Here is a 21,256-nt window from a genome sequence, read left to right on the forward strand (position 1 = left end):
ATATATACATATATACAGGTGCTGTGGGGATGAAGACTGTGAGTTCCACATGGGTCAGGGACTGTGTCCAACCCGATTTGCTTGTATCCACCCCAAAGCTTAGTACAATGCCTAGCACATAGTAAGTCCTTAAAAATACCACAATAATAATAATAATAATAATGTGCGAAGCACTGTTCTAAGTGCTGAGGGGATACAAGGTGATCAGGTTGTCTCACTTGGGGCTCACGGTCTTAATCCCATTTTACAGAGCGCTGGGGAGGATATAAAGTGATCAGGTTGTCCCACGTGGGGCTCACAGTCTTAATCCCATTTTACAGATGAGGTAACTGGTGATGGCATTTGTTAAGCGTTTCCTACGTGCAAAGCACTGTTCTAAGCACTTGGGAAGTATAAATCGGCAACATATAGACGGTCCCTACGCAACATGGTTATTATTAGCACTGAACAAATACAGAGCACTGCACTAAGCTCTTGGGAAGCACAAGTTGACAACATATAGAGACGGTCCCTACCCAACATGATTATTATTAGTCAGCGCTGAACAAATACAGAGCACTGTACTAAGCGCTTGGGAAGCACAAGTTGACAACATATAGAGACGGTCCCTACCCAACATGATTATTATTAGTCAGCGCTGAACAAATACAGAGCACTGTACTAAGCGCTTGGGAAGCACAAGTTGACAACATATAGAGATGGTCCCTACCCAACATGATGATTATTAGTCAGCGCTGAATCCAGAGCACTGTACTAAGCGCTTGGGAAGTAAAAGTTGGCAACACATAAAGATGGTCCCTACCCAACATGATTATTATTAGACAGCACTGAACAAATCCGGAGCACTGTACTAAGCGCTTGGGAAGTCCAAGTCGGCAACATATAGAGACGGTCCCTACCCAACATGGTAACTATTAGTCAGCGCTGAGCAAATCCAGAGCACTGTACTAAGCGCTTGGGAAGTCCAAGTCGGCAACCTATAGAGACGGTCCTTACCCAACGTGATTGTTATTAGCGCTGAACAAATCCAGAGCACTGTACTAAGCGCTTGGGAAGTCCAAGTCGGCAACAAATAGAGACGGTCCCTACCCAACATAATTATTATTAGCGCTGAACAAATGCAGAGCACTGTACTTAGCGCTTGGGAAGTCCAAGTCGGCAACACATAGAGACGGTCCCTACCCAACATGATTATTATTAGCGCTGAACAAATGCAGAGCACTGTACTAAGCGCTTGGGAAGTCCAAGTCGGCAACGTATAGAGATGGTCCCTACCCAACATGGTGATTATTAGTCAGCGCTGAACAAATCCAGAGCACTGTACTAAGCGCTTGGGAAGTCCAAGTCGGCAACATATAGAGACGGTCCCTACCCAACGTGGTTGTTATTAGTCAGCGCTGAACAAATCCATAGCACTGTACTAAGCGCTTGGGAAGTCCAAGTCGGCAACATATAGAGACGGTCCCTACCCAACATGGTGATTATTAGCGCTGAGCAAATCCAGAGCACTGTACTAAGCGCTTGGGAAGTCCAAGTCGGCAACATATAGAGACGGTCCCTACCCAACGTGGTGATTATTAGCGCTGAACAAATCCAGAGCACTGTACTAAGCTCTTGGGAAGTCCAAGTCGGCAACATACAGAGACGGTCCCTACCCAACATGATGATTATTAGCGCTGAACAAATCCAGAGCACTGTACTAAGCGCTCGGGAAGTCCAAGTCGGCAACCTATAGAGACGGTCCCTACCCAACGTGGTTATTATTAGTCAGAGCTGAACAAATACCATGGTGATTATTAGTGGAAGGGCGGGCAGGCCGGTCCCTTTAACGGGGGGAGGGGGAGGCAGGGGTGGGTCCGGCCCCCTCCCCCTCCTCCTCCTCCTCCTCCTCCTTCCCTCCTCCTCCTCCCTCCTCCTCCCTCCGTCCCCCGCCCCCACAAAGACAGGCGTCTCCATGGCACCGCCCGGGACTCTTCGGAGCCGGAGGGAACCGCGGGCCCTCGACGGCCGGGCCATGCGGGTAGGTGCCCCCCGATGACCCCCCGATGACCCCTGACCCCTGACCCCCGGCCCCCAGCCGGTCGGGCCGGGTGGGCTCGCCCCCGCCGGCGCGCAAAATCGAGGCCCGGCGGCGGCGGCCGAGACAAAAGGGAGCGGGCTAGCGGAGAGGGCGAGTGGGCGAGTGGCGGGCCTGGCGGCCCCCCAAGCCCTGGGGGTCCCGGGCAGGGGCGGGGGGGGGCACGGCCCCAGGGGGTCCCCCTCCAGACTTTCCCGCCGGGCTGGGGGTCCCGAGGGCCAACGGGGGAGGGGAGACAAGGCCAATCGGCAACCCCAGCCCACGACTAGTATTAGTACAGTGCTAAGCGCTTAGTACAGTGCTCTGCACATAGTAAGCGCTCAATAAATACGATTGATTGATTGATTGACTAGTAGCCTCCGGACGCGGGCCTGGTCGCCCCCCGCCTCCTTTGGGTGGGGGGCGACCGTGCTTGGGTGTGGGCGAGCCTGTTTGGGTGCGCGGCGACCGTGTTTGGGTGCGGGCGACCGAGTTTGGGGTGTGGGCGAGCCTGTTTGGGTGCGCGGCGACCGTGTTTGGGGTGTGGGCGAACCTGTTGGGTGGGGGCCACCGTGTTTGGGGTGCGCGGCGACCGAGTTTGGGGTGTGGGCGAGCCTGTTAGGTGGGGGCGACCGTGTTTGGGTGTGGGGGACCGTGGGGTGTGGGCGACCGTGTTTGGGTGCGTGGCGACCGTGTTTGGGTGGGGGCGATCCTGTTTGGGATGCGCGGCGATCGTGTTTGGGTGGGGGCGACCGTGTTTGGGGTGCCTGGCGACCGTGTTTGGGTGGGGGCGACCGTGTTTGGGTGCGCGGCGACCCTGTTTGGGTGTGGGCGACCCTGTTTGGGGTGCGCGGCGACCGTTTATGGGGGTGGGCGACCGAGTTAGGGTGGGGACGAACGTTTTTGGGGTGCACGATGACCGTGTTTGGGTGGGGGCGACCGTGTTGTGGTCATTCATTCATATTTATTGAGCACTTACTGTGTGCAGTCTAGAAGGGGGAGACAGACAACAAAACGAAACATATTAACAAAATAAAATAAATAGAATAGTAAATATGTTCAAGTAAAATAAATAGAGTAGTAAATCTGTACTAACATATATACATGTGCTTTGGGGAGGGGAAGGAGGTAGGGCGGTGGGGGGATTCATTCAATCGTATTTATTGAGCGCATACTGTGTGCAGAGCACTGTACTAAGCGCTTGGGAAGTACAAGTTGGATGAATAATAATAATAATGATGATGGTATTTGTTAAGCACTTACTATGTGCAAAGCACTGTTCTAAGCGCCGGGGGGGATACAAGGTGATCAGGTTGTTCCACGTGCGGCTCCCATGAGTCTTCTAGATTGTGAGCCCACTGTTGGGTAGGGACCGTCTCTCTATGTTGCCAACTTGGACTTCCCAAGCGCTTAGTACAGTGCTCTGCACACAGTAAGCGCTCAATAAATATGATTGAATGAATGAGGAGGGGGAGAGGAAGGAGGTGCGGCCTGACGGTGTTTTCGGGGGCCGGCGGGGAGGCCTCCCCTCCAAAGGCCCTATGGACTAGTCTCTCCCCGGAGAGAAAACCAATGGTTGGGGTCACAATTGTCAGCTGGGTGACTTTGGGCAAGTCACTTCACTTCTCTGGGCCTCAGTTACCTCATCTGTAAAATGGGGATTAAGACTGTGAGCCCCCATGGGACAACCTGATCACAGCACTTAGAACAGTGCTTTGCACGTAGTTAGCGCTTAATTAAAAAATACCATTATTACTGGGGGGTGGGAGATAGGTCAGGGGGTTGTGGGGAGAGGGAGCTACTTCTCTTGTCCCCTGATCCCCCTCACTGCCCAGGGGAACGAGTGGAAGCTGGGGACACCCAACCCATTTGGCCCCTGAGCTGAGTGAGGATTCTACTACCATGATCATTCATTCATTCAATCGTATTTATTAATGATAATAATAATGATGGTATTTGTTCAGCGCTTGCTATGTGCTTCTAGACTGTGAGCCCGTTGTTGGGTAGGGACCATCTCTATACGTTGCCAACTTGGACTTCCCAAGCGCTTAGTACAGTGCTCTGCACACAGTAAGCGCTCAATAAATACAATTGAATGAATGTGCAATCAATCAATCAATCAATCGTATTTACTGAGTGCTTACTATGTGCAGAGCACTGTACTAAGCGCTTGGGAAGTACAAATTGGCAACACATAGAGACAGTCCCTACCCAACAGTGGGCTCACAGTCTAAAAGGGGGAGACAGAGAACAGAACCAAACATACCAACAAAATAAAATAAATAGGATAGAAATGTACAAGTAAAATAAATAAATAAATAAATAAATAGAGTAATAAATATGTACAACCATATATACATATATACAGGTGCTGTGGGGAAGGGAAGGAGGTAAGATGGGGGGATGGAGAGGGGGACGAGGGGGAGAGGAAGGAAGGGGCTCAGTCTGGGAAGGCCTCCTGGAGGAGGTGCACTGTGCACTGTTCTAAGCTCTGGGGGAGATACAAGGTAATCAGGCTGTCCCACGTGGGGCTCACAATCTTCATGCCCATTTTATGAATGAGGTAACTGAGGCACAGAGAGTAATAATAATAATAACGATGGTATTTGTTAAATGCTTACTATGTGCCAAGCACTGTTCTAAGCACTGGGGGGGATACAAGGGCATCAGGTTGTCTGTCCCACGTGGGGCTCACAGTCTTAAGAAGCAGCGTGGAGAAGCAGTGTGGCTCAGTGGAAAGAGCCCGGGCTTTGGAGTCAGGGGTCATGCGTTCAAATCCTGGCTCCGCCAACTGAAAGCTGTCTGACTTTGGGTAAGTCACTTCACTTCTTTGGGCCTCAGTTACCTCATCTGTAAAATGGGGGTTAAGACTGTGAGCCCCCCGTGGGACAACCTGATCACCTTGTAACCTCCCCAGTGCTTAGAACAGTTCTTTGCACATAGTAAGCACTTAACAAATACCATCATCATCATTATTATTATTACTAATAATCCCCATTTTATGGATGAGGTCACCGAGGCCCAGAGAATTGAAGTGGCTTGCCCAAAGTCACCCAGCGGACAAGTGGAGGAGCCTGGATTAGAACCCATGACCTCTGACTCCCAAGCCCGGGCTCTTTCCACTAAGCCATGCTGCTTCTCGTATTTGTTGAGCGCTTACTGTGTGCAGAGCACTGTACTGAACGCTTGGATAGTACAATTCAGCAACAGAGAGAGACAATCCCTACCCAACTTCGGGCTCAAGGTCTAGAAGGGGGAGACGGACAAGAAAACAAAACAGACTTCTCCCCCAGGGAATGGCGCCCAGAAAATAGTCGGGGAGGGCCGGGGGTGATGAGGAAGCAGCATCGCCTTGAGACTCCCCTCCCTCTGCTCTACTCCTCTAGACGGTGAGCACGTTGGTTGGGTAGGGATTGTCTCTGTCTGTGGCCGAATTGTACTTTCCAAGCGCTTAGTCCAGTGCTCTGCACACAGTGAACACTTAATAAATATGATTGAATGAATGAATATCCCCCTCCCCACCCCACAGTACTTGCGTATTCATTCAATCGTATTTATTGAGCGCTTACTGTGTGCAGAGCACTGGACTAAGCACTTAGGAAGTCCAAGTCGGTCCCTACCCAACAACGAACTCACAGTCTAGAAGGGGGAGACAGACAACAAAACAAACCATGTGGACAGGTGTCAAAATCGTCAGAACATATAGAATTATAGCTATATGCACATCATTAACAAAATAAATAGAATAGTAAATATGTACAAGTAAAATAAATAGAGTGATAAATCTGTACAATTATATACAAGTGCTGTGGGGAGGGGAAGGACATGGTGGGGGGATGGGGAGGAGGAGAGGAAGAAGGAGGCTCAGTGTGGGAAGGCCTCCTGGAGGAGGTGAGCTCTCTGTAGGGTTTTGAAGGGAGGAAGAGAGCTAGCTTGGCGGATGGGCGGAGGGAGGGCATTCCGGGCCAGGGGGAGGACGTGGGCCGGAAGTCGACGGCGGGACGGGCGAGAACGAGGCCTAACGGTGAGGAGATTAGTGGCAGAGGAGCGGAGGGTGCGGGCTGGGATGGAGGAGAAGGGAGGTGAGGTAGGAGGGGGCGAGGGGATGGACAGCCTTGAAGCCGAGTGAGGAGTTTTTGCTTGATTCGTAGCCCAAAACAGAACTCCTTATCTTCCCACCCAAACCCCCATCACTGTAGACAACACTAGCATCCTTCCTGTCTCACAAGCCTGTAACCTTGACTCCTCTCTCTCATTCAACCTATCACTAAATCCTGTCGGTTCAACCCCCACAGCACTAAACTCCATCTCTTCCTCTCCACCCAAATAGCTACCATGTTAATCCAAGCACTTAGCCTATCCCACCCTGATGACTGTATTGGCCTCCTCGCTGACCTCCCTGCCTCCTGTCTCTCCCCACTGCAGTCCTTACTTCACTGCTGCCCGGATCATTTTTCCACAAAGCCATCCAGTCCATGTTGCCCCATTCCTCAAGAACTTCCAGTGTCTGCCTCTCTGCCTCCACATCAAACATCATCAGTTTTAAAGCAGTCCATCACCTTGCCCCCTCCTACCTCATCTCTCTACTCTATTACAACCCAGCCCTCACACTCAGCTCCTCTAATGCCAAACTACTCACTGTACCTCTGCCTCTTCTATCTCGCTGCCGACCTCTCATTCACCTCCTGCCTCTGGCCTGGAATGCCCTCCCTCTTCATACCTAACAGACAATTACTCTGCCCCCTTTGAAAGCCTTATTGAAGGCACATTTCCTCCAAGAGGCCTTCCCTAAGCCCTCTTTTCCTTTTCTTCCACTCCCTTTGGCATCGCCCTTTCTCCCTTTATTCATCCCCGCCCCCCTCCCAGCCCTCCAACCTTTATGACGATGGTATTTGTTAATGATGAAGATGGTATTTGTTAAGCACTTACTATGTGCAAAGCACTGTTCTAAGCGCTGGGGAGGTTACAAGGTGAACAGGTTGTCCCCGGGGGGGCTCACAGTTTTAATCCATTTTTACAGATGAGGTAACTGAGGCACAGAGAAGTCACACAGCTGACAACTGGCGGAGCCGGGATTTGAACCCATGACCTCTGACTCCAAAGCCTGGGCCCTTTCCACTGAGCCACGCTGCTTCTCTGGTAGATGGTCGTCCAGTGTCCATACAGTAGGTCACATCATGTTTTAAGCTGTTTGTCCTATTTATGTACAAACCTGTAATGTATTTATTTATATCAATTAATGTCTGTCTCCCGCTCTAGACTGTAAGTTCACTGTGGGCCGGGAATGTGTCTGTCGTGCTCTCCCAAGTGCTTAGTAGAGTACACAGTAAGCGCTCAATAAATATGATTGATTGATTGATGGAGAGGTAGGGATGGAGAGGGGAGGGTCAGGCGTGTTGGATGGTCCGTGCTGGGGTCACTGGGGGAGAGTCAGGGATGGAGTGTTCCATTTATCTATTTTGATGGTATTGACGCCTGTCTGTTTTGTTTTGTTGTCTGTCACCCCCCTTCTAGACTGTGAGCCCGTTGTTGGGTAGGGATTGTCTCTCTGTTGCCAAATAGTACTTTCCAAGCACTTAGTACAGTGCTCTGCACGCAGTAAGCGCTCAATAAATATGAATGAATGAATGAGAGGGAGAGTCAGGGGAGTTGGATGGGCTGGGCTCGGTCACTGGGGGAGAGTCAGGGATGGACAGGGGAAAGTTAGCCGTCGTCGGAGTATTTATTAAGCGCTTATTGTATGGAGAGCACTGTATTAAACATCAGGAGAAAACGCACAGGTCGGAATTAGACACGGTCCCTGTTTCTCTGGGGGCTTACATTCTAAGAGTGTCACTAGGGAAAAGGGACTGGAGACAGACACCTCAGAAATGACGAAACATTAAAACCCGACACCGAGAGATACACAAAACAGAAACAAAATCAGCATGTACTGTGCCAAGAGAAGCAGAATTTCAACTTCCTCGGGGCTCGGAGTGCAGGACACACCCAGAAGCCACAGCAGCCACGGCAGTAGCCACCATTCATTCATTCAATCGTATTTATTGAGTGCTTACTGTGTGCAGAACACTGTACTAAGCGCTTGGGAGGTACAAGTTGGCAACATATAGAGACGGTCCCTACCCAACAACAACAAAAGAAGCAGCGTGGCTCAGTGGAAAGAGCACGGGCTTTGGAGTTGGTGGTCATGGGTTCAAATGCTGGCTCCGCCAATTGTGAGTTGTGTGGCTTTGGGCAACTCTGTGCCTCAGTTACCTCAGCTGTAAAATGGGGATTGACTGTGAGCCCCCCGTGGGACAACCTGATCACCTTGTAACCTCCCCAGCGCTTAGAACAGTGCTTGGCACATAGCAAGCGCTTAATAAATGCCATTATTATTAACGGGCTCAGCCTTCCCGAGATCCTGTGGAAGTGGAGACGGGCAGACTCTGCTGCTTTTCTCTCTCCTGCCGGAGCGGCGGAAAATGGGTCGGGGGGAGGTTCCTCGGTGAGGCGGAGGAGAGTGCGTGTGGGGTTCCGGGGATGGGGGGCAACGTGGCGGTGTGTCGGGGAGGGTCCCCAGGGCCTGTCGAGGTGCATTTGGGGGGCAACAGTTACCCGGAGGAGTCACGCGGCCATCTGGTGGCCCTGGGTGTCGAGTCAGTCAGTTGTATTTATTGAGCGCTCACTGTGTGCAGAGCACTGTACTAAGAGTTTGGGATAGTACAATACAATAATAAGCAGAAGAAGCAGCAGCATGGCTCAATGGAAAGAGCATGGGCTTTGGAGTCAGAGGTCATGGGTTCAAATCCCGGCTCCGCCAATTGTCAACTGGGTGACTTTGGGCAAGTCACTTAACTTCTCTATGCCTCAGTTGCCTCATCTGTAAAATGGGGATGAAGACTGTGAGCCCCCCGTGGGACAACCTGATTGCCTTGTAACCTCCCCAGCGCTTACAACAGTGCTTTGCACATAGTAGGTGCTTAATAAATGCCATCATTATTATTATAAGCAGACACATTCCTTGCCCACAGCGAGCTTGCAGTCCAGAGGGGGTTTTGAGGGGGTCCATCCACGATCGTGATGGTGAGGTCCAGGAGGGCACCAAGTCCACGGTTCCTCCAGATGTCCGGGGGCCTGTCAGAGACAAGAGTCCTGGGCGACGAGTGGCCCATCGGTCTGATCTCTAGGCTGTAAGCAGTGTGGGGAGGGAATGTGTCAGTTTATTGCTGTATTGCACTCTCCCAAGAGCTTAGTACAGTGCTTTGCACGCACTAAGCTCTCCATAAATAAGATTGAATGAATCCAGACGGTCTTGTGAGGATGCATGCGTGGGTGTGCACATGCGCTGTCTCTTGTTTTTAGTTCCTCAAGGCTCCAGTGGGGCTCCCTCCAGTGAGTTCGGAAATTTTAGTAGCCTCCTAAGCCCCTAGGAGTCCTTGGGGAATTTTGTTACCGGTGGCTGCCTCCTCCCCCGTTCCACCACCCCGCCGCCGTATCCCCAGCTGGGCTCTGTGTCCGTCCTGGACGAGTGGGCCCAGCGCCAGCCTGGTCTAAATTCCTCCCGGACAGCCGTGGGGGAGGACGGTCCTGGAACCGACCGGCCCTGGGGACGCCAGCCCTCCCACGGCCATTCTCTGGGCGTGCCTCGGGGCTGGCCCGCAGGCTCTGCCCCCAAAAGGAGGCCCGGTTGGCAGAGAACAGAGCCACAGGAACGTGGAAGATCAGACGGCCGGACCCGGAGGAGCCCGTGGTGGGAGCCAACGGGCATCTGTGCCGAGCCGTCTTGGGGCTTGTGGCTGGGATGAGGTTTTCTATATGTCTTCTTAAACTGCTTTCTGGGCCCATTCCACGGGTTTCGTTCTTCCCCAGCCCGCCTCCGACCAGGGGGCTGAACATGGTAATTCCCGGACCCAGGGTGCCGTCCCGTTGGACCAACCAGGCCATTCCAACTTGGGCCTCGACCTCCCTGCCCACAGCTCTGGGCCTTAGGCAAGGCCGTCCTGGGTGTCATTCATCCATTCAGTTGTATTTATTGAGCACTTACTGTGTGCAAAGCACTGTACTAAGTGCTTGGGAGAGTACAATACAGCATTAGATACATTCCCTGCCCTCAGCAAGCTCACAGTCTAGAGGGGGAGACGGGCATTAATATGAATAAATAAATAAATAATGAATATAAATATTTATAAAAAGATAAAGCAATAAATACATTACAGATGTATACCTGTGTGCAGTGGGGAGGGGAGGGAGGATGAATGAAAGAGCAAGTATGAGTGGCAGAAAGTGGAGTGGGAGAAGAGGAGGGATTAGTCTTTTAGAATGTGAGACCACTGTTGGGTAGGGACTGTCTCTATATGTTGCCAACTTGTACTTCCCAAGCGCTTAGTACAGTGCTCTGCACACAGTAAGCGCTCAATAAATACGATTGATTGATTAGCCAAGGAAGGCTTCCTGGAGGAGATGTGCCTTCGATAAGGCTTTATTTTCCACAGGCTGCCGGGAACTATAGTCCCCACGGTCCCAGTTGTCCCAGGGTCTAAGGTCTCAGGGTCTGTGCATGATTTTTGTGGGTGTGTGCTGGCTGCTGCTTAGTACAGTGCTTTGCACACAATAAACGCTCAATAAATGTGATTGAATGATTGAATTGAAAGCTGGGAACGGCAGTTCCCTCTGGCCGGCACCACCCATGGACCTTCCCAATCCAACCCTGCATCATGGGCCTCTCTGGATGTGGGCTGGGAGAGCTGCCCGGGCGGGGGTCTCGGAGCCCCCAAAATGCCTTTCATTCATTCATTCATTCATTCATTCAATCAATCGTATTTATTGAGCACTTACTGTATGCAGAGCACTGTACTTTGCTCTTCGGAAAGGACAGTGTTACAATAAACAGGCACAATCGCTCCCTGCCCACAACAAGCTTAGGGACTAGAGGGAGAGACAAACCTTAGTAAGCGCTTAATTAATACGATTGAATGAATGAATGCATTAATATAAATAAATTATGGTATGGACAGAAATGCTGTGGGGCTGGGCAGTGGGATGAATAAAGGGAGCAAATCAGGGCAACACAGAAGGGATTGGGAGAAGAGGAAAGGAAGACTTAGTCGAGGAAGATCTCTTGGAGAAGATGTGCCTTCAATAGACTGTAAGCGCCTTATGGGCAGGGAATGCGTCTATTTATTATTGTATTGTGTCCATTCATTCAATCATATTTATGGAGCACTTACTATGTGCAGAGCACTTGGGAGAGTAAAAAAACAATAAACAGACACATTCCCTGCTAACAGCAAGCTTACGGTCTAGAGGGAGGAAAGTGTCGTACTCTCCTAAGCGCTTAATATAATGCTCTGCACAGAGTAAGTGCTCAATAAATACGACTGAATTGAATAAGGCTTTGAAGGGGGAGAGAGGAATTGTCGGAGACAGTAATTGTCCCATGCTCCTGTCTGAGTGGGAGAGAAGCAGCGTGGCTCAGTGGAAAGATCCCGGGCTTTGGAGTCAGAGGTCATGGGTTCAAATCCCTGCTCTGCCAATTGTCAGTTGTGTGACTTTGGGCAAGTCACTTAACTTCTCTGTGCCTCAGTTCCCTCATCTGTAAAATGGGGATTAAGACCGTAAGCCCCCCCGTGGGACAACCTTATCACCTTGTAACCTCCTCAGTGCTTAATAAATGCCATTATTATTATTATTATTATTATTATTATTATTATTATTAAGGGCCAATAGTCCAGCAGCAGGGGTAAGAGGGGGGTGGATGATTGTGGGCCCAGGGTGGGTCAGGGAGTGTGTCCCACCTGATTATCCTCCATCTACCCTACCACTTAGCACAATGCTTGGCACATAATGAACACTTTATTAATGCCAATTATTACTAGTATGACCCTGGCTGGGTGGAACTCCTGCTAAAACCACATTTCCTCCAAGAAGCCTTCCTCTCCCCACCCCTATTTTCCCTCCCTATTGAATCTCCCATGCTCATAATAATAATAATAAAAATAATAATAATAATAAGTGCTTGCTATGTGCCAGGCATTGTACTAAGCGCTGGGGTGGGCACTGTCCCTGTCCCACATGGGGCTCACAGTCTTAATCCCCATTTTACAGATGAGGTAACTGAGGCAGAGTAAAGTTAAGAGATTTTACCCAAGGTCACACAGCAGCCATGTGGCGGAGTCAGGATTAGAACCCAGGTCCTTCTGCCTCCCATCCGAATCCCCCCAGTTCTGATTTAGGACCTCACCCCATACCCACCACACTTATGTACTTATCTTTATACTCTGTCGATTCCCCTACCTTCTAGACTGCGAGCCCGTTGTTGGGTAGGGATTGTCTCTATCTGTTGCCGAATTGAACTTCCCAAGCGCTCAGTCCAGTGCTCTGCACACAGTAAGAGCGCAATAAATACAATTGAATAAATGAATGCATTTTGGTGCCTGCCTCTCCTGCCAAACCATCAGCTCCATGAGGGCAGGGATAGCTCCTACCAGCTCAGTTCATTCATTCAATTGTATTTATTGCGCGCGTACTACGTGCAGAGCACTGTACTAAGCGCTTGGGAAGTCCAAGTCGGCAACATATAGAGACGGTCCCTACCCAACAACGGGCTCACAGTCTAGAAGGGGGAGACAGACAATAAAACAAAACATGTAGACAGGTGTCAAAATTGTTAGAATAAATGGAATTATAGCTATATGCACATCATTAACAAAATAAATAGAAGTGTAAATGTGTACTCTCTACCAAGCGTCCAGTACAGTGCTCTAAACACCATGGGTGCTCAGTAAGCACCACTGAGTGACCCAGAACTAGACTGGCCTTGAGGACCCCTGGCCATGTGCCCAGAGGCCAGCGAGGTCCCCGGGGGAGCAGAGGTCCAAGCCCGTCCCGGTAACGGCATGCAGTAAGGAGCCAATCCCAGCAGCCCTGGCTCTATGGTTGACCTCACCTGGGGAATAATAATAATAATAATAATAACAATTATTATTATTATTATTATTATTATTATTATAGTTATAATAATAATAAAGGCATTTATTAAGTGCTTACTACGTGCAAAGCACTGTTCTAAGCACTGGGGAGGTTACAAGGTGATCAGGTTGTCCCATGGGGGGCTCACAGTCTTCATCCCCATTTTACAGATGAGGTAACTGAGGCACAGAGAAGTTAAGTGACTTGCCCACAGTCACACAGCTGACAAGTGGTTTCGGTGGCTCATTGGAAAGAGCACGGGCTTTGGAGACGGAGGTTATGGGTTCAAATCCTGACTCCTCCAATTGTCAGCTGTGTGACTTTGGGCAAGTCACTTCACTTCTCTGGGCCTCAGTTACCTTCATCTGTAAAATGGAGATTAAGACTGTGAACCCCAAGTGGGATAACCTGATCACCTTGTATCCTCCCCAGCGCTTAGAACAGTGCTTTGCACATAGTAAGCGCTTAACAAATGCCATCATTATTATTATTATTATAAGTGGTGGAGCCGGGATTTGAACTCATGACCTCTGACTCCAAATCAATCAATCAATCAATCGTATTTATTGAGCACTTACTATGTGCAGAGCACTGTACTAAGTGCTTGGGAAGTACAAGTCACATAGAGACCGTCCCTACCCAACAGCGGGCTCACAGTGTAGAAGCAAAGCCCGTGCTCTTCCCATTGAGCCACGCTGCCTGAGGACAGGGGGTGCCCGCCCGAGCCAGGGGTTCGAGATCATCTGAGATGGAGGCCCGGTGTTGGGCAGCCCCGGGCTGGGGTGCCGGTGGAGGTAATGGAGATGACTCACACCCCTCCCTGCCCCTACCCCCGCCCCTGCGGCCCAGGGCTGGGAACTTGGGGTGCCCGGGTTCTGCGGCGGGTGAGCCGGCAGGGACGGGGTTCTCGGAGGCACCCGGGGAGGTCCCGCCCCGCACTCGGGTTTCAAACCTGTTGGACGTGGTGGATGTTGGCGGCCGCTCCCAGCCCCCCGGCCCAACCTCAGCCGGTTCTGGGGACGAGTGTTGGGTGCCGCCCTCCCCCTACCAGTTGCGGGGCAGGGCGTCTGGGGGTGCCAGATTTATTTATCATCAATAAATACGATTGATGATGCCCTCCTGAGAGCTCACCTCCTCCAGGAGGCCTTCCCAGACTGCGCCCCCTCCTCCCTCTCCCCTTCCTCCCCGCCTTACCTCCTTCCCCTCCCCACAGCACCTGTATATATGTATATATGTTTGTACAGACTTATTACTCTATTTTATTTGTACATATTTATTTTATTTTGTTAATATGTTTTGTTTTGTTCTCTGTCTCCCCCTTCTAGACTGTGAGCCCGCTGTTGGGTAGGGACCGTTTGTATATTCATTCATTCATTCAATCGTACTTATTGAGCGCTTACGGTGTGCAGAGCACTGTACTAAGCGCTTGGGAAGTACAAGGTGGCAACATATAGAGACGGTCCCTACCCAACAGCGGGCTCACAGTCTAGAAGGGGGAGATAGACAACAAAACATAACGTATTAACAAAATAAAATGAATAGAATAAATATGTACAAATAAAATAAACAAATCATTCATTCAGTCGTATTTATTGATCACTTACTGTGTGAAGAGCACTGTACTAAGCGCTTGGGAAGTACAAGTTGGCAACATATAGAAACAGTCCCTACCCAACAGTGGGCTCACAGTCTAGAAGCGGGAGACAGAGAACAAAACAAAACATATTAACAAAATAACGCCAACTGGTACTTCCCAAGCGCTTAGTACAGTGCTCTGCACACAGTAAGCGCTCAATAAATACGATTGAATGAATGAATGAAAGGGGAGCTCTGGGGGGCAGGGTTCCAAAGGGCCCAGGACCCTCCAAGAAGCGCCGATGCAGGGTGTGGGTGACTGTGTGTGTTTGATGGAGTGTCTCCAGATGTCCTTCCCGTCCATCAGCACCCTAATTCCAAAGGTCGCTGGGGGTCGTGCCTCGGTGACCCCAGGCAGAGCCGATTCCCCCATGCCGGTCCACTATCCCTCTCGCCCAGCTGGCCAAGAGGGGCCACAAGAAACCGCCCTGGCTCCCGGTGTGTCCAGCCGTCTGTCCGCTCTCTGACAGTCTGAGGGCCCGGGCTCTTTTCCCTCTGGTCTGCCCTTCGTTGCCTCTTGCCTGCTCTGGGAGCTCAGAGGTGAGCTGGCTCCAGTCCAGCGCTTCTTGGCAGGTGGGCACAGGTCTGCCTGGGGTGGTCTAGGGCTGTGGTCAGTAGCTTTGTGGGGGTGAGCCTGGGGCAGCCTCTTTGGGGGGCGAGGAGGGTGTGCGAGTAACCCGCGCCAGCACATGCTTGGGCTGTAACCTTGGCCCAGAGGAGCAGCTGGACCCCTTGAGACCGAGCTGGGCACCCCACCCCCATGGGCAAAGTCTCTGCACAGAAACCTCGCCGGGGGGGGGGGGGGGAACTGGGGGAGACCCTCTCAAGCCCCCACCATTAGGGGCTGCCCAGCCGCCTGGCAGGTTCTCTGCTGGGCAACCGTCCCGCCGGGCCTCAGCAGATGGACCAGCCCTCCTGCTCCCACACCCATGAGCCGCCGACCCGGCTGGGCCAGTTGGCGGGGGACCCCTTTCGGACCCCCGCTGCTCTGGCCGGACACGCAGGCCCCCCTGGTCGCTGAAGACCTCCTCCAGGAGGCCTTCCCAGACTGAGCCCCTTCCTTCCTCTCCCCCTCGTCCCCCTCTCCATCCCCCCCATCTTACCCCCTTCCCTTTTCCGCAGCACCTGTATATATGTATATATGTTTATACATATTTATTACTCTATTTATTTTACTTGTACATATCTATTCTATTTATTTTATTTTGTTAGTATGTTTGGTTTTGTTCTCTGTCTCCCCCTTTTAGACTGTGAGCCCCCTGTTGGGTAGGGACTGTCTCTATATGTTGCCAACTTGTACTTCCCAAGCGCTTAGTACAGTGCTCTGCGCACAGGAAGCGCTCAATAAATACGATTGATTGATTGATTGATTGATTGATTGAAGACTTGGGTGGGGGTCCCCGCTCCGGACAGAGGGAAGAATAAAGCCGGGGGCTTGACCTTTGTGGGCTCCTTGGGATCCCTTTGCCCGCCTTAGCGCCCCACCCTTTGGCACCAGTGGCCGGGGCTGTGGCTGAGAAGCAGGGTGTCAGTCCGGGGGGTAATTAGAGAATTAAAGCATCCGGGTGCCCGGCTGTTGTCTGGGCCGGGGAGGGGCAGGCGGCGGGCCGGTATTCTGGTGCGGGGCTGGGCCTTGTCGGGCCGTGCCAAGCAGTGCCAGGAGGAGTTGGCAGAGCTGGGTTGAGCCAGGCCGGCCCGAGCCAGTTAGCTGGGCTGCCCGGCCACCCGGAGATGAGATCCCCCCTAGGCTGTGAGCTGGTTGTGGGCAGTAATGTGTCTGTTGTTATGGTACACTCTCCCAAGCGCTTAGTACAGTGCTTTGCACACAGGAAGCGCTCAATAAATACGATTGAATGAATGTGTTTGCTCTGCTGCCCGTTACCTCATTTCCCTGAGGATCCCCTGCTAACAACTGCTTTCCTTCAGAGTGGGGTGGGCAGAGGGGTGCCTCCACTTGGCCTAATTGTGCCCAAGTCTCCGCACCGCCCAGATCGGCTCTCATCGGGCCTGCCCTGGCCCGGATGGGCTTGGGGGACTGGAGATGGGGCAAGCGGGAGGGTGGGGCTGTGTGGGAAGGTGGGGTTGGGCACCCGCTTCTGGGGGGTCGGGGGGGTGGGGTGTGTGTGTGTGCGCACACTTGCGTGCTTGTGTCTTCATGCATGTTTCTACTGTGTATTTCTTTGGATATGGGTGTCTGTGTGTTCCTCTGTGTGCTTGTCGGTGGGCGTATATGTTTGTGTACTGCCACACTTTTTGGGCATCGGCAGAAAAAAGGGTGAAGTCATCTGGAATCAGTTTTTCCAAATTTCATCAATCAATCAAGGCTATTTATTAGGTGCTTATTGGGTGCAAATCATGGCACTGAGCCCTGGAGAGTACAGTAGAGTTGGTAGACATCATTCATTCAATCGTATTTATTGAGTGCTCACTGTGTGCAGAGCACTGTACTAAGCGCTTGGGAAGTACAAGTTGGCAACATATAGAGACAGTCCCTACCCAACAGTGGGCTCACAGACATCATCCCTGCCCTCAAGGAGCATCCAGCCCCTCTGAGGGTCCCGACTTTAGTGAAGAGTTTTTGTTTTGTTTTTTAAAATGGTATTTGTTAAGCGCTTAGTAATAGTATAATAATGATGGTATTTGCTAAGCATTTTCTATATGCCAAGCACCGTTCTAAGCGCTGGGGTAGATACAAAGTAATCAGGCTGTCCCACGTAGGGCTCACAGTCTTCATCCCCATTTTACGGATGAGGTAACTGAGGCACAGGGAAGTAAAGTGACTTGCCCAAAGTCACACAGCTGACAAGTGGCAGAGCTGGGATTAGAACCCATGACCTCTGACTCTCATGCTTCTATGCTGCTTATTATGTGCCAGGCTGGAGAAGCAGCTTGGCTCAATGGAAAGAGCACAGGCTTTGGAGTCAGAGCTCATGGGTTCAAATCCCGGTTCTACCACTTAATAATAATAATAATGATGGCATTTATTAAGCGCTTACTAGGTGCAAAGCACTGTTCTAAGCACTGGGGAGGTTACAAGGCCATCAGGTTGTCCCATGGGGGGGCTCACAGTCTTAATCCCCATTTTACAGATGAGGGAACTGAAGCACTGAGAAGTGAAGTGACTTGCCCAAAGTCACACAGCTGACAGTTGGCGGAGCCAAGGTTTGAACCCATGACCTCCGACTCCAAAGCCCACGCTCTTTCCACTGAGAGTCCCCTGGCCCCTGGCCCACCCCTGGATCTGGTTTCCGTGGCTGTGAGCTGCCACCGCTTCCCGTCGAGGGATGCGGGCAAACCGGGGGTCTCCTCGGGCCAGAACTGGGGCAGTCAGCTCGTCGGGGATCCAGACTCTGGCCTTGCCTGGCAAAGGGGACGGGGACACCACGTGCCAATCCTAGGGTGGAAGGAGTGACCGGTCGAACCCCGGGACCTGGTGAAGGGGGAGGGCTGAGGCTGGGGTGTGGCCGGGGCAGGTCTGGGAAGGCTTCCTGGAGGTGGTGAGCCCCGGGCAGGCCTGGGCAGGAGTTGGGGCAGCGCCCCAAGATGAAGCAATTCTTCTGGGCGGTCGGGCCTGGCCGGCGGCAGGAACAACACCTTTATTACTGGAGTATCGTGGCCCGCGGCTACCCGGCTCTGGTGGTGGGGGCTAAGGAAGGGGCTGGCTAGGCATTTGGCTTTCGTGGGTGGGTGGGTGGGTGGGAGGGAATCCAGCCCACTGTTGGGTAGGGACCGTCTCTATATGTTGCCAACTTGTAATTCCCAAGCGCTTAGTACAGTGCTCTGCACACAGTAAGCGCTCAATAGATACGATTGATTGATTGAAGAGCCCTGGGCACCCTTCCCCGTGCCAGCCCTTTCTGTGGAGCTGACACGGAGGGCGGGGTGGGGCTGTGGCTCCTTCTGGAACTCCACCCCACCCCATCCCGCTGGAGCACCTGAGGGCCCCACACCCCACAACGCCTGGTCATCCCCCCCACCCCACCCCCTACTCCCGGGGTTCCCGCCATATGGAACCAGATGGCTGGGGCTCCGTCCTCCAAGCCTGGCACAAGCGTGCAGGTTTGCACAGGGATCTTCTGGAAATCTTGGAGGAAGGCCTGGTTCTGGCCCCGCTGTGTGTCCTGGGGTTCATGGCTCCCCTCTCTGAACTTTGCTGGCCCCATCCGGCTGTCCTAAATGCTCCCCACGGGGTTGAGATTCTATTTATTTATTTTATTTTGTTAGTATGTTTGGTTTTGTCTCCCCCTTTTAGACTGTGAGCTCACTGTTGGGTAGGGACTGTCTCTATATGTTGCCAATTTGTACTTCCCAAGCGCTTAGTACAGTGCTCTGCACACAGTAAGCGCTCTATAAATACGGTTGATGATGATGAGTGTGGGGACTCCCATGGTCCCCCCTCCTTCCTCTCCCCTCCTCCCCCTCCCCACCCCCCCCGCCTTACCCCCTTCCCCTCCCCACAGCACCTGTATATATGTATATATGTTTGTACATATTTATTACTCTATTTATTTTACTTGCACATATTTATTCTATTTATTTTATTTTGTTAATATGTTTTATTTTGTTGTCTGTCTTCCCCTTCTAGACTGTGAGGCCTCTGATGGGTAGGGATTGTCTCTATGGAGAAGCAGCGTGGCTCAGTGGAAAGAGCCTGAGCTTTGGAGTCAGAGGTCGTGGGTTCAAACCCCAACTCTGCCAATTGTCAGCTTGTGTGACTCTGGGCAAGTCACTTCACTTCTCTGGGCCTCAGTTACCTCATCTGTAAAATGGGGATTAAAACTGTGAGCCCCCTGTGGGACAACCTGATCACCTTGTAACCTCCCCAGCGCTTAGAACAGTGCTTTGCGCATAGTAAGTGCTTAAATACCATTATTATTATTATTATATGTTGCCAACTTGTACTTCCCTAGCTCTTAGTACAGTGCTCTGCACACAGTAAGCGCTCTATAAATGCGATTGAATGAATGAATGAATAGACCCCGCCCGCAGCCTCAGGCCACACTCCCAGCTGCCCTCTTGCTTCTGCCCAGACTTCAGGCTCAGGGATTTGGGGGTCTGTGGAGTGAAGAGGGTCTGCATTGGCTGGCAATGTCGTGCCAGAAACCTGGGGTATCCACAGGCCCATGACTGCTCCCCAAAGGCCCAGCCCCACATCCCCTGGGTCTTCGGGGTTCTGAGGTGATGGACTCCTTAGGGCAAGGTCAGGCTCCCGTTCTTCCCATCTCAGGATCATTCTTCCAACACCCACTGCATCCCTGTCCCCTCTGCTCATCATTCACCCGTCCTCAGGCAGAGGGCTGGCTCAGGTGACCTCGGCCAGTGTATGTCTGACCCTCCTACTGAAAGCTCACCTCCTCCAAGAGGCCTTCCCAGACTGAGCCCCCTTTTTCCTCTCCTCCTCCCCATCCCCCCAGCCCTACCTCCTTCCCCTCCCCACAGCACCTGTATATATGTTTGTACAGATTTATCACTCTATTTATTTTACTTGTACATATTTACTGTTCTATTTATTTTGTTAATGATGTGCATTTAGCTTTAATTCTGTTTATTCTGATGGTATTGACAGCCGTCTACATGTTTTGTTTTGTCGTCTGTCTCCCCCTTCTAGACTGTGAGCCCGTTGTTGGGTAGGGACCGTCTCTATATGTTGCCGACTTGTACTTCCCAAGCGCGTAGTCCAGTGCTCTGCACACAGTAAGCGCTCAATAAATACCATTGATTGAATGAATGAATAAATGAAACCAGCTTGGCCACTGCCTCGGTGACTCGAGGACACCCGGGACTCCAGGACCCAAGGCCCGGACCCGTTCCCTCCCACCCCTTGCCACTCATGTTTTTTCAGGCCAGAGCCGAGCGTGGGGGGTCAGGGGCCGGGATTGGGTAAATTACAAAGTCTGGGGGATTTTCTGAATTGCAGCAATGAGTCACCACGTGCCTTATTTTTAGTAAGTCAATCAGTAGCATTTATCTAGTGCTTACTCTGTTCAGAGCACTGTAGTGAAACACTGGGGCCACCCCTCCCCTCCCCTTTGGGTCGGGTCTCCCCGGTTTCATTTCCCCCTCGTCCCTGGACGGGTCCCGGGGCAGCAGCATCCGTGTTCCTACTGGGCTGGAGGAGCTGTTTAAACGGACCAGCTGTCCTGGCCGCCCACTCCGCCTCCCCTCCCTGTCCGCTCTGAGGCTGGTCAATCAATCAATCAATCAATCGTATTTATTGAGCGCTTACTGTGTGGTTGGGCCCAGCTGGGTGGGTTCATCTTCTACAGCTCCAGGCCCCTCCCCGGGTGTGTGTGTTGGGGGCGACCAAAGCATGTTTTCCCCAGTGGCTTTTGTGGGATGGGGATAAGGGGGGGGGCATCCTCCCAGCCCCCACCCCACAGCTCTCTACCCGCTCTTCCTCCCTGGGCCGGTGCCAGGGAGATTAGGAGTGTGGAGGGGCCTGGCATCGAGCAGGGTTCCTCTCCTTCTTTTCTGCCCCCCTCCGCCCCAATTCCCCAATCCCAGTTGAGAATTCAGCGCCAGACGTGATGGTCTACCCCACCCCCCTCCCACCCTGCCATCACTGGCAGCTGAGGCTGCATAATGAGCGGCCGCCAGCCTCGCTGCCCGCTGGGG

The 21,256-nt window shown here is 52.0% G+C and overlaps 1 protein-coding gene across 3 annotated transcripts in view; it reads left to right on the plus strand.

The window, feature by feature from the left end:
* The window catches only part of PLXNB2 (plexin B2), a 106,360-nt gene that overhangs the window by 6,715 nt on the left and 78,389 nt on the right, over window positions 1-21,256 (plus strand). The window contains exon 1 of one of the 3 annotated variants that reach the window (XM_038756037.1): window positions 1,966-2,020. The exons of 1 other annotated variant lie outside the window; for it this stretch is intronic. The gene's annotated coding sequence lies outside the window, so the exon portion shown is untranslated. Of the gene's footprint in view, window positions 1-1,965; window positions 2,021-7,132; window positions 7,222-21,256 lie in introns of those variants that run through there. One more of the 3 variants, XM_038756040.1, reaches the window with a different exon arrangement.

The sequence above is a fragment of the Tachyglossus aculeatus genome, chromosome 14 (assembly GCF_015852505.1).
Source record: "Tachyglossus aculeatus isolate mTacAcu1 chromosome 14, mTacAcu1.pri, whole genome shotgun sequence".
In the NCBI taxonomy this organism is placed as follows: domain Eukaryota; kingdom Metazoa; phylum Chordata; class Mammalia; order Monotremata; family Tachyglossidae; genus Tachyglossus; species Tachyglossus aculeatus.